General features: G+C 49.0%; 1 protein-coding gene and 5 non-coding genes across 6 annotated transcripts in view; 2 read left to right on the top strand and 4 right to left on the bottom strand.

Moving 5' to 3' along the window:
- Window positions 1-16,187, bottom strand: part of LOC119091030 (uncharacterized) — a 56,564-nt gene that overhangs the window by 17,493 nt on the left and 22,884 nt on the right. The gene's annotated exons all lie outside the window — the stretch shown is intronic.
- TRNAW-CCA (transfer RNA tryptophan (anticodon CCA)) lies at window positions 1,334-1,405 on the top strand. The gene has a single exon. It is a non-coding gene; the product is annotated as a tRNA-Trp (tRNA).
- Window positions 2,509-2,580, top strand: TRNAW-CCA (transfer RNA tryptophan (anticodon CCA)). Its single transcript has one exon. It is a non-coding gene; the product is annotated as a tRNA-Trp (tRNA).
- Window positions 3,881-3,952, bottom strand: TRNAW-CCA (transfer RNA tryptophan (anticodon CCA)). The gene has a single exon. It is a non-coding gene; the product is annotated as a tRNA-Trp (tRNA).
- TRNAW-CCA (transfer RNA tryptophan (anticodon CCA)) lies at window positions 5,483-5,554 on the bottom strand. The gene has a single exon. It is a non-coding gene; the product is annotated as a tRNA-Trp (tRNA).
- On the bottom strand, window positions 6,409-6,480 carry TRNAW-CCA (transfer RNA tryptophan (anticodon CCA)). The gene has a single exon. It is a non-coding gene; the product is annotated as a tRNA-Trp (tRNA).

The following is a 16,187-nucleotide window of genomic DNA, read 5'->3' as shown; positions in this document are numbered from 1 at the left end:
TTAACCTTCCAAAATCACGCCAGCAAGGAAGTCTCTCCGGGTTTGATCAACCTCCTCCTAAATTAGGGAGAGGGGAGACTGGAGCCAAAGTTAGAGGGTGATTCCAAGTTAGGGGCGTTGGAGACCTGCAACTGAACAGCAAACTACACCCTTAACGGAAACAACGCGTCACACCTGTGTGCGCCGGTGTGCCATGTTGTCACAACCATGTCCACAGCCAACCAACCAACGCTTCAAACAATATTTGGCCACGTACCGTGCTCATTTGATGGTGACCGAGTTTTCTTCGGGTTTTATCGCACCACGCGTCGTGAGTGCATCATATTTGTTTGTTTACAACACTGCCTTCTTATGTGCCTGCCAACTGTGCTCTAGGTGGCGTTGGTTGCCTCGAGTATGGGTCCCGGTGTTCGCCACACTATCTGAACCGCTTATCACTACTGTCGTGCGGCACAGCCTAGAGTGACAAAGTCCCACCAGGCCATCCGGACGGCAGCTGTACCGTAGTGCTGAAATGAACGCTTGTTAACCTGCCGACGAGGGCGTGAAACGAAATCACTGACGGCGCACACCCTTTCCGCTGCCTTGCCTATGGGAATTAAAACGAATGTTGTGAATCGTAAGATACTGAGGCAAGCACCAATCATAATGCAATGAGATTACTTGTAGGTATTGGTGTCCTTTTAAGTGATAAAACTCCTCTATGCAAAACAAATTCACTATTTGGTATAAGTCATCTGCGATACGTCATCGCTTGATTCCGTTATGAAACGACTGAATAACTTCATAAGGGTTGACAAACTGGCCGTGCTAAAGTCGTACCGTGGCAGACGGGCTGACTCACTTGCAGAACCTGAACTTATCGAGAGGTGTCGTTATTGGCCGAACTCACATACCGTTATGAGCGTTTGTTTTGGCCCTCTCGAGGCGTTCTCGCATATTAATCCGTGATCTATGTTGTTTGCTTGCATTCGTATGCTCAGTTATGGCGTTATTCTTATGTTCTTCGATTCCTCGTCTAATTTTCGTCCTATCTAGTATCCCTATTCAACTTCCTGAAGTGTGGCACAAAACGTGGTTCGTGTTCGAAGTTTGCACTGCATGTATAACATGGCTTATAATCAACTAAACTTCGTTACCAAGCTAATGCCCTCTCTGCCACCATAAGGCCTCTCCTGGCGGCCACCATGTGGCCTTCCCTGGTGACCACCATATGGCCTCCCTGGTGACCACCATATGGGACTCCAGCGCACACGTGTGACAAATGACGCCGGTATGACGCCGGATGGAAGCGCATGCCACCAGACCATGGCTCCCTTTTTCTGACAAGTGGGACTCCGTGGCGCAACGGTAGCGCGTCTGACTCCAGATCAGAAGGTTGCGTGTTCAAATCACGTCGGGGTCAGTCTTCTTTTCACCGGCTAGACGACCTTTCCGTGGCCAGACAACGTTACGCGCAGTGCAGCTACATCTCTACGTCTGAGGAGCTCCGTGTACTCTGTGGAGGAGCCTTGTCGGCACCAATGCAGCTGCCGTTCCAACTATATCGACGAAAAGAGCACGATGGCGTTTCTGCCGACAACTGTGGTCCCAGATGCTGACATTCGTTTCCGTGTACATTCACCCATCTAGTTTAGCGGTGCTGCCGCTTGCAGCGCGTCTCCAGGTCATGTGAGGGCATTTGGGAGTCTCGGCTGTCTCATATATTACAAACCAGAGTACGGTAAGGTTTGACGTATGACGGCGGGAAATGGATCGTCAGACACGTGTTGTCTGCGAGCGAATGGCGCATCGTGCCCGGGGTGTACGGTCATTCGCTGCGCCGCATGATGAGACTGCATGCAATACGGATGTCGCCGGTCCAATAATGAGACGCGATCGTAAAGATCTGTGATGACGTCTAAATCATTATTGAACACCTCTGGCAAAGGTGATTTAGGGTGATACGGCGCCGAAGCGCCCGAGTGGGCATCACCTCTAGCCCCCCCCCCCCCCTCCCCCCTCCCCGCTTCTCCTGCAACCGTCCTTTCGCTACCCACCTTCTAAAGACTTCCCAATATAACTACCATAATTGGGCTTGGAACGTATGCCGGCAGGTACCAAAAGCACAGGCTACGCAGTGTCATAGCATGGAGACTTGTCAGTTATTTCACATGGGCAGGGCAGCGGCTGGCTGATAGGTACGCCACACTAGTTGACGGGGGGATAGTACGCGCACAGAGAAAGGCTGGGTGCCGTCAAAGCTTTCGTTTAGCGTCTTTCGTTTACCGTCCAGCCCTCCCCCCCCCCCCCCCACACACACACTTAGGAGGAGGTTGGTCAAACCCGGAGAGACTCCCCTGTTGAAATAATTTTGGAGGGTTAGACTCCTGCATTTTGTGTTGTTCAGCCATCGTACTGACTTCTTATTTTACAAAACTACGCTCCTGGTCCCGTCACAAGCAGAAACGTCGACTACCAGACAATATGATGCGAAGCATCGATTGCCGCCATGAAGGCCGGCCGTGCGACTCCGTGGCGCAACGGTAGCGCGTCTGACTCCAGATCAGAAGGTTGCGTGTTCAAATCACGTCGGGGTCAGCCGGGCATTTTACTGGCAGGACAGCCTCTCATTGTCAGTCCATGTGACGGAGAGTGTAACGAGGGGTTCATTCATGCCTGTTAGACTTCCCATGTTCCACTGAGGATCTGTGCCGGCACTAGAGCAGTTGCCGTTCAAAGTATATTGGCGGAAAATCCCTGCTGGCGTTTCGGCAGCATAGCTGTGGTGCGTAACGTATGCTTTGGACGACACATTTATCAGATAGAGCACGGGCGTAGTTTCCTATTAGGTTGCGGGAGGGGGGGGGAGGGGGCGGTGCATCCCCACTCCCCAACCTGTGATGGCTGATGACCAATGCTCGTTTTTTTTCCGTTATCATAAAGGAGTACAACATATGTAATTATTCAAAGTATGCTGAGAACGCGCGGTACTAGCATAATCAGTGTCACACATTCGGTAGTCAATGAAAATGACACATACGGCGTCGGCGGTATGTAAAATTACGTTCGGCGGTTGCGCGTAAAAGTTCATCGGCGCATATTCGACTCCTGCTCTAAGGCGAATGCACCAAGGGCAATTAGGACGAAACCTGAGCGATCATGGGTGCCGCAGGAAGCCAACAAAGTGGCCTCCGTCAACAAGTATAGGATCCTCACAACAAGCAAAAAGGATCCAAGACCAGCGTGTTGGCCCCTAAACGATCCGTAGTGTCCCGGCAAGCTGACATGTGTCGCCCCACCCAGAGCAGAAGACCCTCTGAGCAAAGGGGAATTACCCAAGACCATGAATAAATACCCCTATGCGATCAAGAGCGCATGAGCACGTTAACGGAAAGAGCCTCGATAGGAGTGAAGAGTCCTCCGCAAATGAGATGAAAGGGAAATATCTCTCGATAAAAGTAGATGGCCCCTGAACGTCGAGCGTCTCGGTGCCTTACCTTGTAAGGGCCCAGCAACAGCATAACGCCCTCCAAGAAGTGGAAAGTACCGTAGACTATGATGAAGGGCCCCTGATCAACTGAGCGTACCCTGGCATATGGGACCCCGGAAAATCGTATAGAGCTCGGTCAGGGATTGTGGGCTCTGACCCCCAAAAGTATGTGCAGTGACTCCCCTGGTGATCACAATAGTGTCCAGCGATCCATTGTAAACCATGACGTCACTCGCTATGCCACCTCTGTTTATTTACAACATTCTCTCCGCTGTTCTGCCTGCCATCCGTGCTGTGGGTGGCGTTGGCTGCTACCGTCTGGGCTCCCGGTGTTCGCTACACTACCTGTACCGCTCATCACTACTGACTTGGTAATGTAAACCCCATTGCGCCCAGGTAAAACCAGACTGACCCCGACGTGATTTGAACACGCAACCTTCTGATCTGGAGTCAGACGCGCTACCGTTGCGCCACGGAGTCCCACGGCCAGAAATTCATAGCGGCAATCGATGCTTCACATTATATTGTCTGGAAGTCGGCGTTTCTGCTTGTGACGGGACAAGGAGCGTAGTTTTGTAAAATAAGAAGTCAGTACGATGGCTGAACAATGCAAAATGAAGAAGCCTAACCTTTCAAAACAGCGGACAACAGCGGAGTCGCTCCGGGTTCGACTAACCTCCTCCTAAAGAAGGGGGGGAGGGGGGGGGGGGAGGGCTGGACGGTGAACGAAAGACGGTAACCGAGAGTTTTGACAGCACCCAGCCTTTCTCTGTATGCCTACCATCCCTCGGTCAACTAGTGTGGCGCACCTATGGTGTGGTCACAACCCTGTCCAGCAATCCCCTGCAGGCAATGTTTGGTCACTTACCGTGCTCATTCCATGGTGACGGAGATTTCACCGGGATTTATTGCACCATACGTCTTGAGTTCAGCATATATGTGTGTACACACCACTGCCCTCCTATCTGCCTGCCAGTCGTGCTCTGAGTGGCGTTGGTTGCCGCGGTCTGGGGTCCCGGTGTTCGCTGCACTATCTGTACCGCCCATCACTACTGTCGTGCGGCACAGCCTAGAGTGACAAAGGCCCATCGGGTTATCCGGACAGCGGCTCTGTTGTAGTGTTGAAAAGGAACACTTGTTGAGCTGCCGCCGAAGACGGTAAATGAAATCCCCGACGGTACCCAGCCTTCCGCTGCCTGCCTTCTGTCGCTATTGTGGCGTATCTGTCAGCCAGCAGATACATTGCTATTTTGAAATAGCTGACAAGTCTCCGTGCTATGACACTGGATAGTCTGTGCTTTTGGTACCTGCCTGCATATGTCCCGTGCCCAATTATGGGAGTTATATTGTAAAGTCTTTAGTAGGTGGGTAGCGAAAAGGGCGGTCGCAGGGGAAGCGGGAAGCGGAGAGGGAAGGGGGGGGGGGGCTCATCACCACCGTTGGAGGTGATGTCCCACTCGGGAGCTTCGGCGCCGTATCACCCCAGATCACCTTTGCCAGGGGTGTTTGATAATGATTTAGATGTCATCACAGATCTTTACGATCGCGTCTCATTATTGTACCGGCGACATCCGTATTGCATGCAGCCTCATGACACGGCGGAGCGAATTACTTTACGCCGAGCATAACGCACCAATCGCTCGCAGACAGCACATGTCTCATGATCCATTCCCCGCCGCCACATGTCAAACGTTACCGCACTGAAGCATATGACAGCCGAGACCTCTCCATGCCCTCACATGACCTGGAGACGCGCTGCAAGCGGCAGCACCGCTAAACTAGATGGGTGAATGTAAGCCAAAACGGAACTCAGCACCCGGGACCACAGTTGTCCGGCGGGAGCGCCATCGTGCTCTTTTCGCCGATATAGTTGGAACGGTAGCTGCATTGGTGCCGGCAAGACTCCTCCACAGAGCATACGGAGCTCGTCAGACGCAGAGACGTAGCTACACTGTGCGTAACACACTGGTCTGGCCACGGAAAGGCCGTCTTGCCGGTGAAAAACCAGACTGACCCCGACGTGATTTGAACACGCAACCTTCTGATCTGGAGTCAGACGCGCTACCGTTGCGCCACGGAGTCCCACTTGTGAGGAAAATGGAGCCGTGGTCTGGTGGCATGCGCTTCCATCTTTACCGGCGTCATTTGTCACACGTGTGCGCTGGAGCCCCATATGGTGGTCACCAGGGAGGCCATATGGTGGCCGCCAGGGGAGGCCATATGGTGGCCGCCAGGGAGGCCATATGGTGAGCAGAGAGGGCATGAGCTTGATGAGGGGCACATACGCGCAGTGTCCCTGTTGAATACAACGGACCCCCTCAACACAAAACCTTTGACGATGTCTTGGACAATGGGTGACAACATTGGGGGCTCGGTCAGGGATTGTGGGTTCTGACCTCCCAAAACTATGTGAAGTGATGCCCCTGGTGGTCATAATGGTATCCAGCGATCCACTGTCAACCATGGCGTCACTTACTGTGCCACCTCTGTTTATTTACAACATTCTCCCCGCTGTTCTGCCTGCCATCCGTGCTGTGGGTGGCGTTGGCCTCTACGGTCTGGGGTCCCGGTGTTCGCTAAGCTATCTGTACCGCTCTTTATTCCTGTCGTGCGGCACAGCCTATGGTAACAAAACCTCACCGGGTTACCTGGATGGCGCTGTTTAATTTGTTGTTGGGTACCATAGCCTGAAGAACCTCGATTTCCCCGTTACATATGCCGTCTAAGACAGATGCCACGTGCTACAACCATGCTGCCGCAACGCCAGCACGGATTTTCCGCCAATATAGTTTGAACGGCAACTGCTCTAGTGCCGACACAGATCTCCAATGGGAAGTCTGACATGGGAAGTCCGATAGGCATGAATGAACCTGTCGTAACACTGTCCGTAACATGGGCTGACAATGAAAGGCTGTCCTGCCGGTAGAAAACTGGACTGACCCCGACGTGATTTGAACACGCAACCTTCTGATCTGGAGTCAGACGCGCTACCGTTGCGCCACGGAGTCCCGCTATAATGCGGATGGCAACGTTATCACGAAGCCTGCGCTTCTTCCCACACCGGAACCATTTGCCGCACATCTGTGCGCCGGTGCGTACAGCCATGCTGGTGGTCTCCAGGGGTGTCACTTTCCAATTTTTTGGGGAAGGCTGAGCCGATAGGTTTGGCCATACCTACCCCAGGAACTGTTTTCTAACCAATTTTGGTCCCTTTAAATTGTTTTGCTCATGAAGTTTTTTCAAAGATCTCGCCGTATCTTGTTCGGCAAAATGATTTTGCTACTGATTTACTGCTTGCCATTTCAAGGGGATGTGAAATGTTAGCTATGAGAAGATATAAGCTTGGGATGCATTGCACAGAAAAAGTAGCTCAAGCCATTGTGATCATCGGGAGAGGGCAACGTTCATCAAAGATGGCCCGCGACGAAAAGGACAGTTTTATGAAGCATGGTGTGGCCTGGCACGCGCGAATTAGAGCCTGTGGTAGATATTCCCAGTGCATTGTCATAATGTGCCTGTATATGAAGGCACGCCTGAGCCTGCTCGACCTTCTCAAGAGACGTGTGGATAACTGAAGTGGGCTGAAACCCCAGCTATCGTAACAGTATTAAAATAATACTATACGGTAATACAACAAAATTACGATAATAAGACAAAATAAGGTGACAGTAAGTGGACTGGTAACCGAGTGAGTCTCAGGAGTCGCCATCTTTAAAAGTGCGACTAACGCTCTGACACGTGTCTGAAGTTGGTATAAGCAAGGAGGGTCTTTAACTTTGGTGCCTTGTGCGATTAGTTTAAGGTTTTTACATTGAAGAAGTTTGACTGTCAGGAGGTAGTGATCAAACAATGTGCAAAACTCGAAGGAAATGCTCCAAATTTGAAGAAATTAAAGCAAACATCAGATATGTTGAAATAGGGTCACTCATAACTTTTGATAAAGGTTCAAGTGGGAAAGACTGTTCGAGACATATTTCTTGGTCAGTAAATATTCCCCTCACTATGTCATTGCTGAATTACGTCATCGTAACTTGGACAACATTGATTGAGAGCTAATGGGCGGCTGTTTAAATTGGAAATCGTGCAAACGAACGCCAGATGTGAACGACTTGACGATAATAATCCTCTTGGCCCTGAAACCCGCATGGCCAATGAGGTGTCAGAAATTTAATGACGTTCCTATAGCGTCATGCATGCCCGATTGACCTTGAATTGTTTCCCGAAACAGTCATCTTATCTTCGCGGGCTTGTAGCTCCGGAATGGAGGGGGTTACGTCCTACAAAGAGCATCGCTGCAATCTCAACCGAATACTCTTCATGATGGCTATATCAGCTCAAAACATTGTGCAAATGTGGAACGCTCCCTTTAACACAACAAACCGGAACAAAATTTTGACCATTATAGCGAGAGGTAGTGGTTGAGCGGTTGCAAGAGTTTGGTTGCATTCGTATTTTGTATTTGGATTTGGATCAAGAACCATTGGTTGCTACATATGGCGGCATTTAAAAGCATATGGTGGCCGAGATAAAAGTTGACCAATGTCTGGCTCAAAAGTGACCAGCGTACATGTCATCGCATCATGACCGTGGTGGTATTCGAATGCCAGCCAATTCAATGACAAAACACGATCAGCGACAGCGGTGGGCATCAGTGACCCGACATCCATCATATCGTCGATGGGACGATTTAAAGCATAGTTTGGCGGTATACTGTCCCCTTGGATGTGCATAACAGAGGCGTCGAGGAACGGAACCAACAAAATTTGCGTGGTGTGCTCCAGGGTGAAAAAATTAGAGTACTGCCCATGGAACCCCAAGAACATCTCACCATCAGTCCAGGTGCGAAACTTCGGGTTTCGATTACATAAATACAAATAACAAATGCAAATACGACCAATGTTTACTCCTCAACCAAACATAACACAGCTCATCCACTAACTCTGCCTACAGTGGTAAAGTTTTCTGGTTTATTTTGTTCAAGGGGATGCTTCACATTTGCACGGAGTTTTGAATTCAGATAGCTAGCTCGAAGTTCATTCGGTGCAGATCACAGCCGCCACATATGTATGACGACAAATATTCCTTTAAATCCTGATAACCCATTTACCATGTCTCGTTCAAAATCATGAAACTTATCGTCAAGTCCTTCATATCCAGCTTTCGCAAGCACGATTTTCAGCTAAATTGAACGTCAGTCGGCTCCTAAACTTTTTCCTGTTCTTTCTCTTTACAATCTTTTCGGGTCGGCTGTTGTCAATATCATCGGCTTATCGTCCTGAATAGATTTGAAAATGTGGCGCCCCTGGTGGCGCCATATGGCACACCTGCGCACAGATGTGTGACGAATGGTTCCGGTAGAAGCAGAGGCGCAGGCCACCCGATGGCCGCCATCTATACCACACGTGGAACCCAGGGCGCAGTGGTATGATGTTTGACTCCAGATCAGAAGGTTGCGTGTTCAAATCACGTCGGGGTCAGCTAGGTCTTTCACATGGCAGGACAGTTGGCAAGCCGGGTTATCCACGCATGCGCCGATCTGTTCTTATGCCAGCAATCACCACAAGCCGAGATATTCTAATTGCATCATTCGGTATGTTGACTTATCAGGTGAAGGGAATGCTCCACATTTGCATCGCGTTTGGCACTGAGGCAGCCATTTTGAAAATGATGCAGTGCAACGCATGACCTTGCCCCTCCTAAGACAGAAGCCCCGCGGATTTCTGAGCAACACGCCTGCAAACATGTGCATATTTTTTTCGCGCAGACTATTCCAAGATCACCCAGACATGCATGACATCATAGAAACGTCACGCAAATACTGCTACCCCCATTGGCTATGCGGTGCACAAGACCAGTGCAGATATTGTCGCCGATTTTTTTCGTTTTTGACGTACATCAGCACGATTTCTGGCACCAACGAACTTCAATTGATTGTAAGCAATGGTACACATGCAGTGATAACTTCGAAGACGAACCGCGTCTTGTGCTACGCTACAGGAAGTGGAACAGTGATATTGGATGTGACGAACATTAGACGAGGAATCGAATAACATAAGAATAGCGCCATAGCCGCGTATACGAATGCAAGCAAACATAGATCACGGATTAATATGCGAGAACGCCTCGAGAGAGGGCCAAAACAAGCGCTCATAACGGTATGTGAGTTCGGCCGATAACGATACCTCTCGATAATTTCAGGTTCTGCAAGTGAGTCAGCCCGTCTGCCACGATACTTTAGCACGGCCAGTGTGTCAGCCCCTACGAAGTTAGTCAGTCGTTTCATAACGAAATCAAGCGATGGCGTATCGCAGATGGCTTATGCCAAATAGTGAATTTGTTTTGTATAGAAGAGTTTTATCACTTAAAAGGACACCAATAGGTACAAGTAAGCTCATTGCATTATGATTGGTGTTTGCCTCAGTATCTTACGATTCACAACATTCGTTTAAATTCCCATAGGCAAGACAGCGGGAAGGGTGTGTGCCGTCAATGATTTCGTTTCATGCCCTCGTCGGCAGGTTAACAAGCGTTCTTTTCAGCACTACGGTACAGCTGCCGTCTGAATGGCCCGGTGGGGCTTTGTCCCCATAGGCTGTGCCGCACGACAGTAGTGATAAGCGGTACAGATAGTGTGGCGAACACCGGGACCCATACTCGAGGCAACCAACGCCAGCTGGAGCACAGTTGGCAGACACATAAGAGGGCAGTGTTGAAAACAAACAGATATGATAAACTCACGACGCGTGGTGCAATAAAACCCAGTGAAATCTCCGTCACCATGGAATGAGCACGGCAGGTGACCAAACATTGTTTGAAGCGTTGGTTGGTTGTGGACATGGTTGTGACGCCATGGCACACCGGTGTACACAGGTGTGACGTCTTGTTTCCGTCGAGGGTGTAGTTTGCTGTTCGGTTGCAGGCCTCTACCACCCCTAACTTGCAATTAGCCGTCTAACTTTGGCTCCAGCCCCCCCCCCCCCCCTGCTTTTAGAGGAGGGTGATTAAGCCCGCAGAGGCTTCATTATTGGTGTAATTTTGGAAGGCTAGGTGTCTTCATTTCATATTATTCAGCCTCCCCCCCCCCCCGTACTTTTTCGCAAGACTACGTTCGTGGCTCGGCCACGAGCGGAAGCGCCGACTACCAAGCCGGTTTCTCAAAGCGGAAGTACAAACTTACGCCAAGCATTAATGTGTACTTTTGATCTTACAAACTACACCTTAAGCCAGTTTCTCAAACATTTGGCAGTGGCGTAATTTGTGCGTCTCGTTGCCAGGACAACGACCACCAAACTTGAGACGGTTATAGCAGCCATAAAGATAGGTTTTATGTTTTGGGTGTGTTACCCTATTTCGAACTACCATCGATTAAGACAAAATATTATAGAAGTTGTCTGGCTCAACATCAAACCAGCCACATTAGCTTGCGATCTTGGGGATATTATCTCCAGCTACAATTATGACGCTTTGGTTGAAAAGCAACGCTTATCAGAATATGAAAGCAAAGGGACAGGTGCCGACAGTGCAGTGGTTAACGCGTCTGGGCGAGGGGTTTGATTACCCGTGTTGCCCGCGTTTCCGCCAGAATGAGAGGCAGTTGACTCCACCGAGCCGAAGCAGCTGAGTGCGTCCTAAATCCCCAAAGACGACCATGAACAAAGAAAGAGCACGTTTGGCAGTGTTCAAGGGCAGAGAGAGAGAGGGAGAGAGAGAGAGTGGAGACAGTTCCCCGTCCGCAAGGAGTTTGTTTGTGTGTGTGTGCCCGTCGACTCGCTCATGGTGGTGCGCACCCACTTTTCAGCAACATCATTTAGTTGCGTCGACCGCTGCGCGTTTTTTGCCATCGACGCGCTTTGTTTGTAAGTCTCTGTGCTACGTATTAAACAGAGCAACACGTGTTGTAGATGTGTGTGGCATTGTGGAGATGCGTGCCGAGCTAGGGCTGGTTTAGGTGGCAATGCTGTCCATAATTGATAAATTCGGTGAAGGAAGCTTTCTTCCATTCGTCAGCTCCTTCATTGTTCAGGTTCATCCTAAAATGCTCCACTCATGAAGGCTTTATTTTGCATAGCGATTGTGAACGAGATCATGTGAATAGCAAGTACATAATGCCTGTGCTCACTAAGCATACCCTGGGCACTGAAGGTGGGACTGTTAGACCTTAGCCTTCAGAGCTTAAGGAAACATGTGGAACAAACACGAGCTGTCATTGAGTACTGAAAAAGAGCCATTTATGAACCCAGTCATAAACAGCCTGCTGTACTTGTCATTGCCAGCAAGCTCTCTCTATATGACTTATCCCTGAAAGTATGTTTCTATTATATGTTATGCACGCTATCTGCTGCCGCATGGCATAGTGATCCACAAGATGTATGCGGCTGTGTTATCCAAATGAAATCAATTTTAGAGTATAATTATTGTCACGCTAAGATATTTTATTAGCATTTATTGCACATCATAATGTTTTCAACCAGGGTAGGCACTACAGGCAATGATGCTGCCCATATCTCACTTTGAAAGTGTCCGGATAACAACTTGCATAAATATGGACTGTATGGTATCCATAACAAATATTGTGGCAGCGACACAAATTTCTCTCAATTGTGATGTATTTTGATGTTCTTGCAAGGGAAGCTCCTTGACCAGGCAGTTTTGCCTTATCTTTTGGTCTTGGCATGCCCTACCCAAGGCTTCTTGCCTGAAAGGCTGGAACACTCACTATTACTTGCTCACACTCAAGCTTTATGCTCTGTTGTGCCTTTAGCAGCTGTTGCATGTTGTTTAGGCTTGCCACTACAGCAATTTGTCCTTCAATGAGTAAAATTCCTAAGGTTGGTGTTATCATCTACGACAGAAATGCTTGTGTTGATTGCGTTGCCAAATTCATCAAGAACATATCAAAATTAAGCTTTGTCGGACATTTATTCTTGGCTTTGAGAAACCCATGCAAGATGTTAGTGTATTTTTGTGTCGTAGATTGTACATTTTCTGTGTATTTTTTAGTGTCGTAGATTGTAGTTGTAACTTGTATATTTTTGCTTTGAAAAACTGGATTATACGATTATACGCCAAAAATGTACAATTTACGCCAAAATATACGGAATTATGTTTTGAGAAGCTGGTTACAGACGGCCGTCGTCATCGTCCGGTGTCGGACTCTGTGGCGCAGCGGTAACGGTGGAGTCTGACTCCAGATCAGAAGGTTGCGTGTTCAAATCACGTCGGGGTCATGCTGGTCTTACCTGGCACAATGGCATGTCCAGTCATGGTACAGGAAAGGATGATGTACTTTACGATAGGCAAATTGTAAGCCAACCTGACCCGCAGCACGGCGGGCAGGCAGGCAGGAGAGGAAGATGTTGTCAACAAACAGACATAACATAGCGAGTGGCGAAGCATTTACAAGCAGTCAGGGAATCGCTGGACAGCATCGTGACCACCAGGGACGCTGAACTGAGCCTGCACGACCTTCCCAACAAACTTGTCGATAACTGGGAGAACAGAGTTGGTAGACTGGTAATCGAATGAATCTCCGAAAGGGAAGTCTGAAGCATAGCGTGACCTATGCTTTGACACGTGTTTGAAGCTAGCAAGCAAGACGGGTTTGGAGTATTTTTGCTTGGGATGATGAGTTGGTAGTTCTCATGAGCAAGATGATTGACCGTCAATGTATCAATGTACCAAGGGTTGAATGTTATTTTGACCTTGGTGGTATTTGGAAACCGGGCGTTTTGAACCTCTGCTCAGGCCGAGGTGTGTTTGCAAATCGATCAACAGCACCTGATTTTTGTTTTTATTGGAACACATCGCACATGCGTTAACTCAATTCAGCGACACCCTTCTTGTAATACAACTAGGTGGAACATAACCGCCGTCCCGTACTTTAACACGCGCACGGGTGGCCGGTTGAATACCCTTCGTTCGGGTGTGGGTCAATTTGACCCCCTTCCCCTCCCACCCACCTGAGATCTCGGAAACTAAGATAGCTAGAGGAGGCGCTAAATTCAAAAGATGCGAAAGCCTGTATGTGAGCTCACCTACTCCAATATCCCAGGTTCCTTAATCATGACATTGGGGTCGCATAAGGTCAAACAAGGTCAAACTCCAGATCGGTGTCCCACGTGCCCCCAGACTCCCCGCAACCGCTGTAAACCTATAAACCTGTCCAAGGCAAAACGTCAATGGTGTCCATGCTTATGTTCTTGTCATGTGTCATGTCATGCCATGTCAGTGATCTTGTTTGGCATTTCAAAGATCAAAGTGACCAAAAATGACGAATTTACTGCAAATAAGCGTCAGGGATTACGGCCGTACAGTATTTTCATAAAAACAAAATGTTGGCCTGCGTCGTTTTAGTTTAGAGACCTAATCTGAACTTGAAAAGCCCGCGGAGCATGTCTGCCCCAGTCCCTGTCATTCATGAATTTGAAAAGAGCACAGAAACTACCCATAAGCCAGCTCACGAGTAAAAATCACCCTAGTTTTGGCCTCGGTCCTACCTTCATACCTGACAATAGGTCGATGAAATTTGTTGCTATTTTAACTTCAGTCGGTGTATTACTTAAGGAAATATATCGGATGTGGCTCACTTTGTCTAACACGATTTCCGATAAAACGATTTGAACGATTAAACGACTTCCCATAAAAAACCTTCGCTGGCACGCGGCATGACTTTGACCTGCGACGGTCAGGTAGGCGACGACCTTACTAGGTCAGCGACGTTAAAAGGGGCACCGCTTTATGCCAAAAAGGTACATTTTATGCCAAAAGACACGCGATCTAATAGCCTACAGTGATGCAAAGTATGGCGCTACAACGCCGAGTTCTTCGGAAGTTATTCTGGAAAGACTCTTGGTGGGTCAAATTGACCCTCACCCGAGCGCGTGTTAAATCACCCCGTCGACGATGTGACGGGTGTTGCGTCACTGATGACTACCGCTGCCGTTAATCGTGTTTGTCATTGAATTGACATTTGAATTCCACCGCATCACCAATCCACCAATTCCACTAATTTCAAAATTCCACCAAAGACCACCTTCCACCAATCACCATTATTTGAACGTTTCGAAAAGACCACGTGAGAGATCACTGTCGTTTGACGATTGTACTTGCCACCGTTGATGGAAACATGGCTTAGGTGTGATATGATTAGGTGCTTAGGTGTATAACTCTGTCCTTTTAAAAGCTGCTGCTTTTTGCAGCCGATTGTTCTTCGTCCCAATTCAGGTATTATAATGTTAAAAGATGTTGAAAACCTGCAGAATGGCATTACACATAAATGAGTTGACGCGGCGAAACAATTAGGTACGAAACATACTGGATATCAATTAGCATGCAATAGAGATCGTACTAATCAAGATGTGCCTAGGTACCTAACGTACCGATAGTTCATATTTTTGAACCCAGTATTCTCTCCGCTTTTGAGGGCTCAGAGAAGCAAGGAGGGGGGGGGGGCTCAAGTCAGCAATTGGCGGAGTTTGGCGGCGGGGGGGGGGGCGTCAGACCCCACGAAAGTACAGAAATGCGCTGTTGGGTACAAAAAACTCGGAAAAGCTCATACCCTCCGTTAGCTGTGCCTTCCAAAGCGCATGTCACCGCACCCCAGGTATACTGCAGAAACGTCAACGCGGTCTTTTCGTCTATGCACTTTGAGCGGTAGCAGCGTTCTTAGACGTTGATCGAAAGAACGAGTGAGGGCTCGGCCTGGCCACGGAAAGGCCGCCGCTCCGGTAAAAAACGGAATTGACCCCGACGTGATTTGAACACGCAACGCTCTGGTCCGCAGTCAAACTCTCTGCCTTTGCGCCACGGAGTCGCGCAACCGATAACGACAGCGGCCACCAGTCAGTCGGGGCTTCCGCTTGTGTCAGAGCCAGGGCGCAGCCTTGTGAAAGAGTAGGCGGCTGCCTGAACAATGTGAAATGAAGAAACAAAACCCTCCAAAATCACGCCAACAAGTTTTCGCCCACAAAGCGAAGTTTTCATCGGATTTTTTGCACCACGCGTCTTGAATTCACCATATCTGTTTGTTTACACCACTGCCCTCCTAGCTGCCTGCCAGTCGTGCTCTGGGTGGCGTTGGTTGCCGCGGTCTGGGGTCCCGGTGTTCGCTGCACTATCTGTACCGCATCACTACTGTCGTGCGGCACAGCATATAGTGAGAAAGACCCATCGGGTTGTCCGGGCGGCGGCTCTGTTGTAGTGCTGAAAAGCACACTTGTTGACCTGCTGGCGAAGACGGCAAACGAAATCACTGACGGCACCCAGCCTTTCCATTGTCTGCCTACCGTACCCCGGTCAACTAGTGTGGCGTGCCTGTCACCCAGCCGCTGCCCTGCGTAAGGGAATTAAAATGAATGTTGTGAATCCTGAGATATTGAGGCAAATACTAATTTTACTGTAATGAGCTTACTTGTACCTATTGGTGTCCTTTTAGGTGATGAAACTCCTCTATGCAAAACAAATTCACTATTTGGTATAAGCCGTCCGCGATACGCCATCGTTTGATTCCGCTATGAAACGACTGAATAACTTAATCATGGCTGACAAACTGGCCGTGCTAAAGTCGCATCGTGCAGACGGCTGACTCACTTGTAGAACATGAACTTATCGAGAGGAGTCGTTGGCTGAACTCACATACCGTTATGAGCGTTTGTTTTGGCCCTCTCTCGAGGTGTTCTCGCATATTAATCCGTGATCTATGTTTGCTTGCATTCGT

Source organism: Pollicipes pollicipes, unplaced genomic scaffold, assembly GCF_011947565.3.
Source record: "Pollicipes pollicipes isolate AB1234 unplaced genomic scaffold, Ppol_2.1 Scaffold_3216;HRSCAF=3773_pilon_pilon_pilon, whole genome shotgun sequence".
Lineage (NCBI taxonomy): Eukaryota > Metazoa > Arthropoda > Thecostraca > Pollicipedomorpha > Pollicipedidae > Pollicipes > Pollicipes pollicipes.
This window is presented reverse-complemented; position numbering and strand designations above follow the sequence as displayed.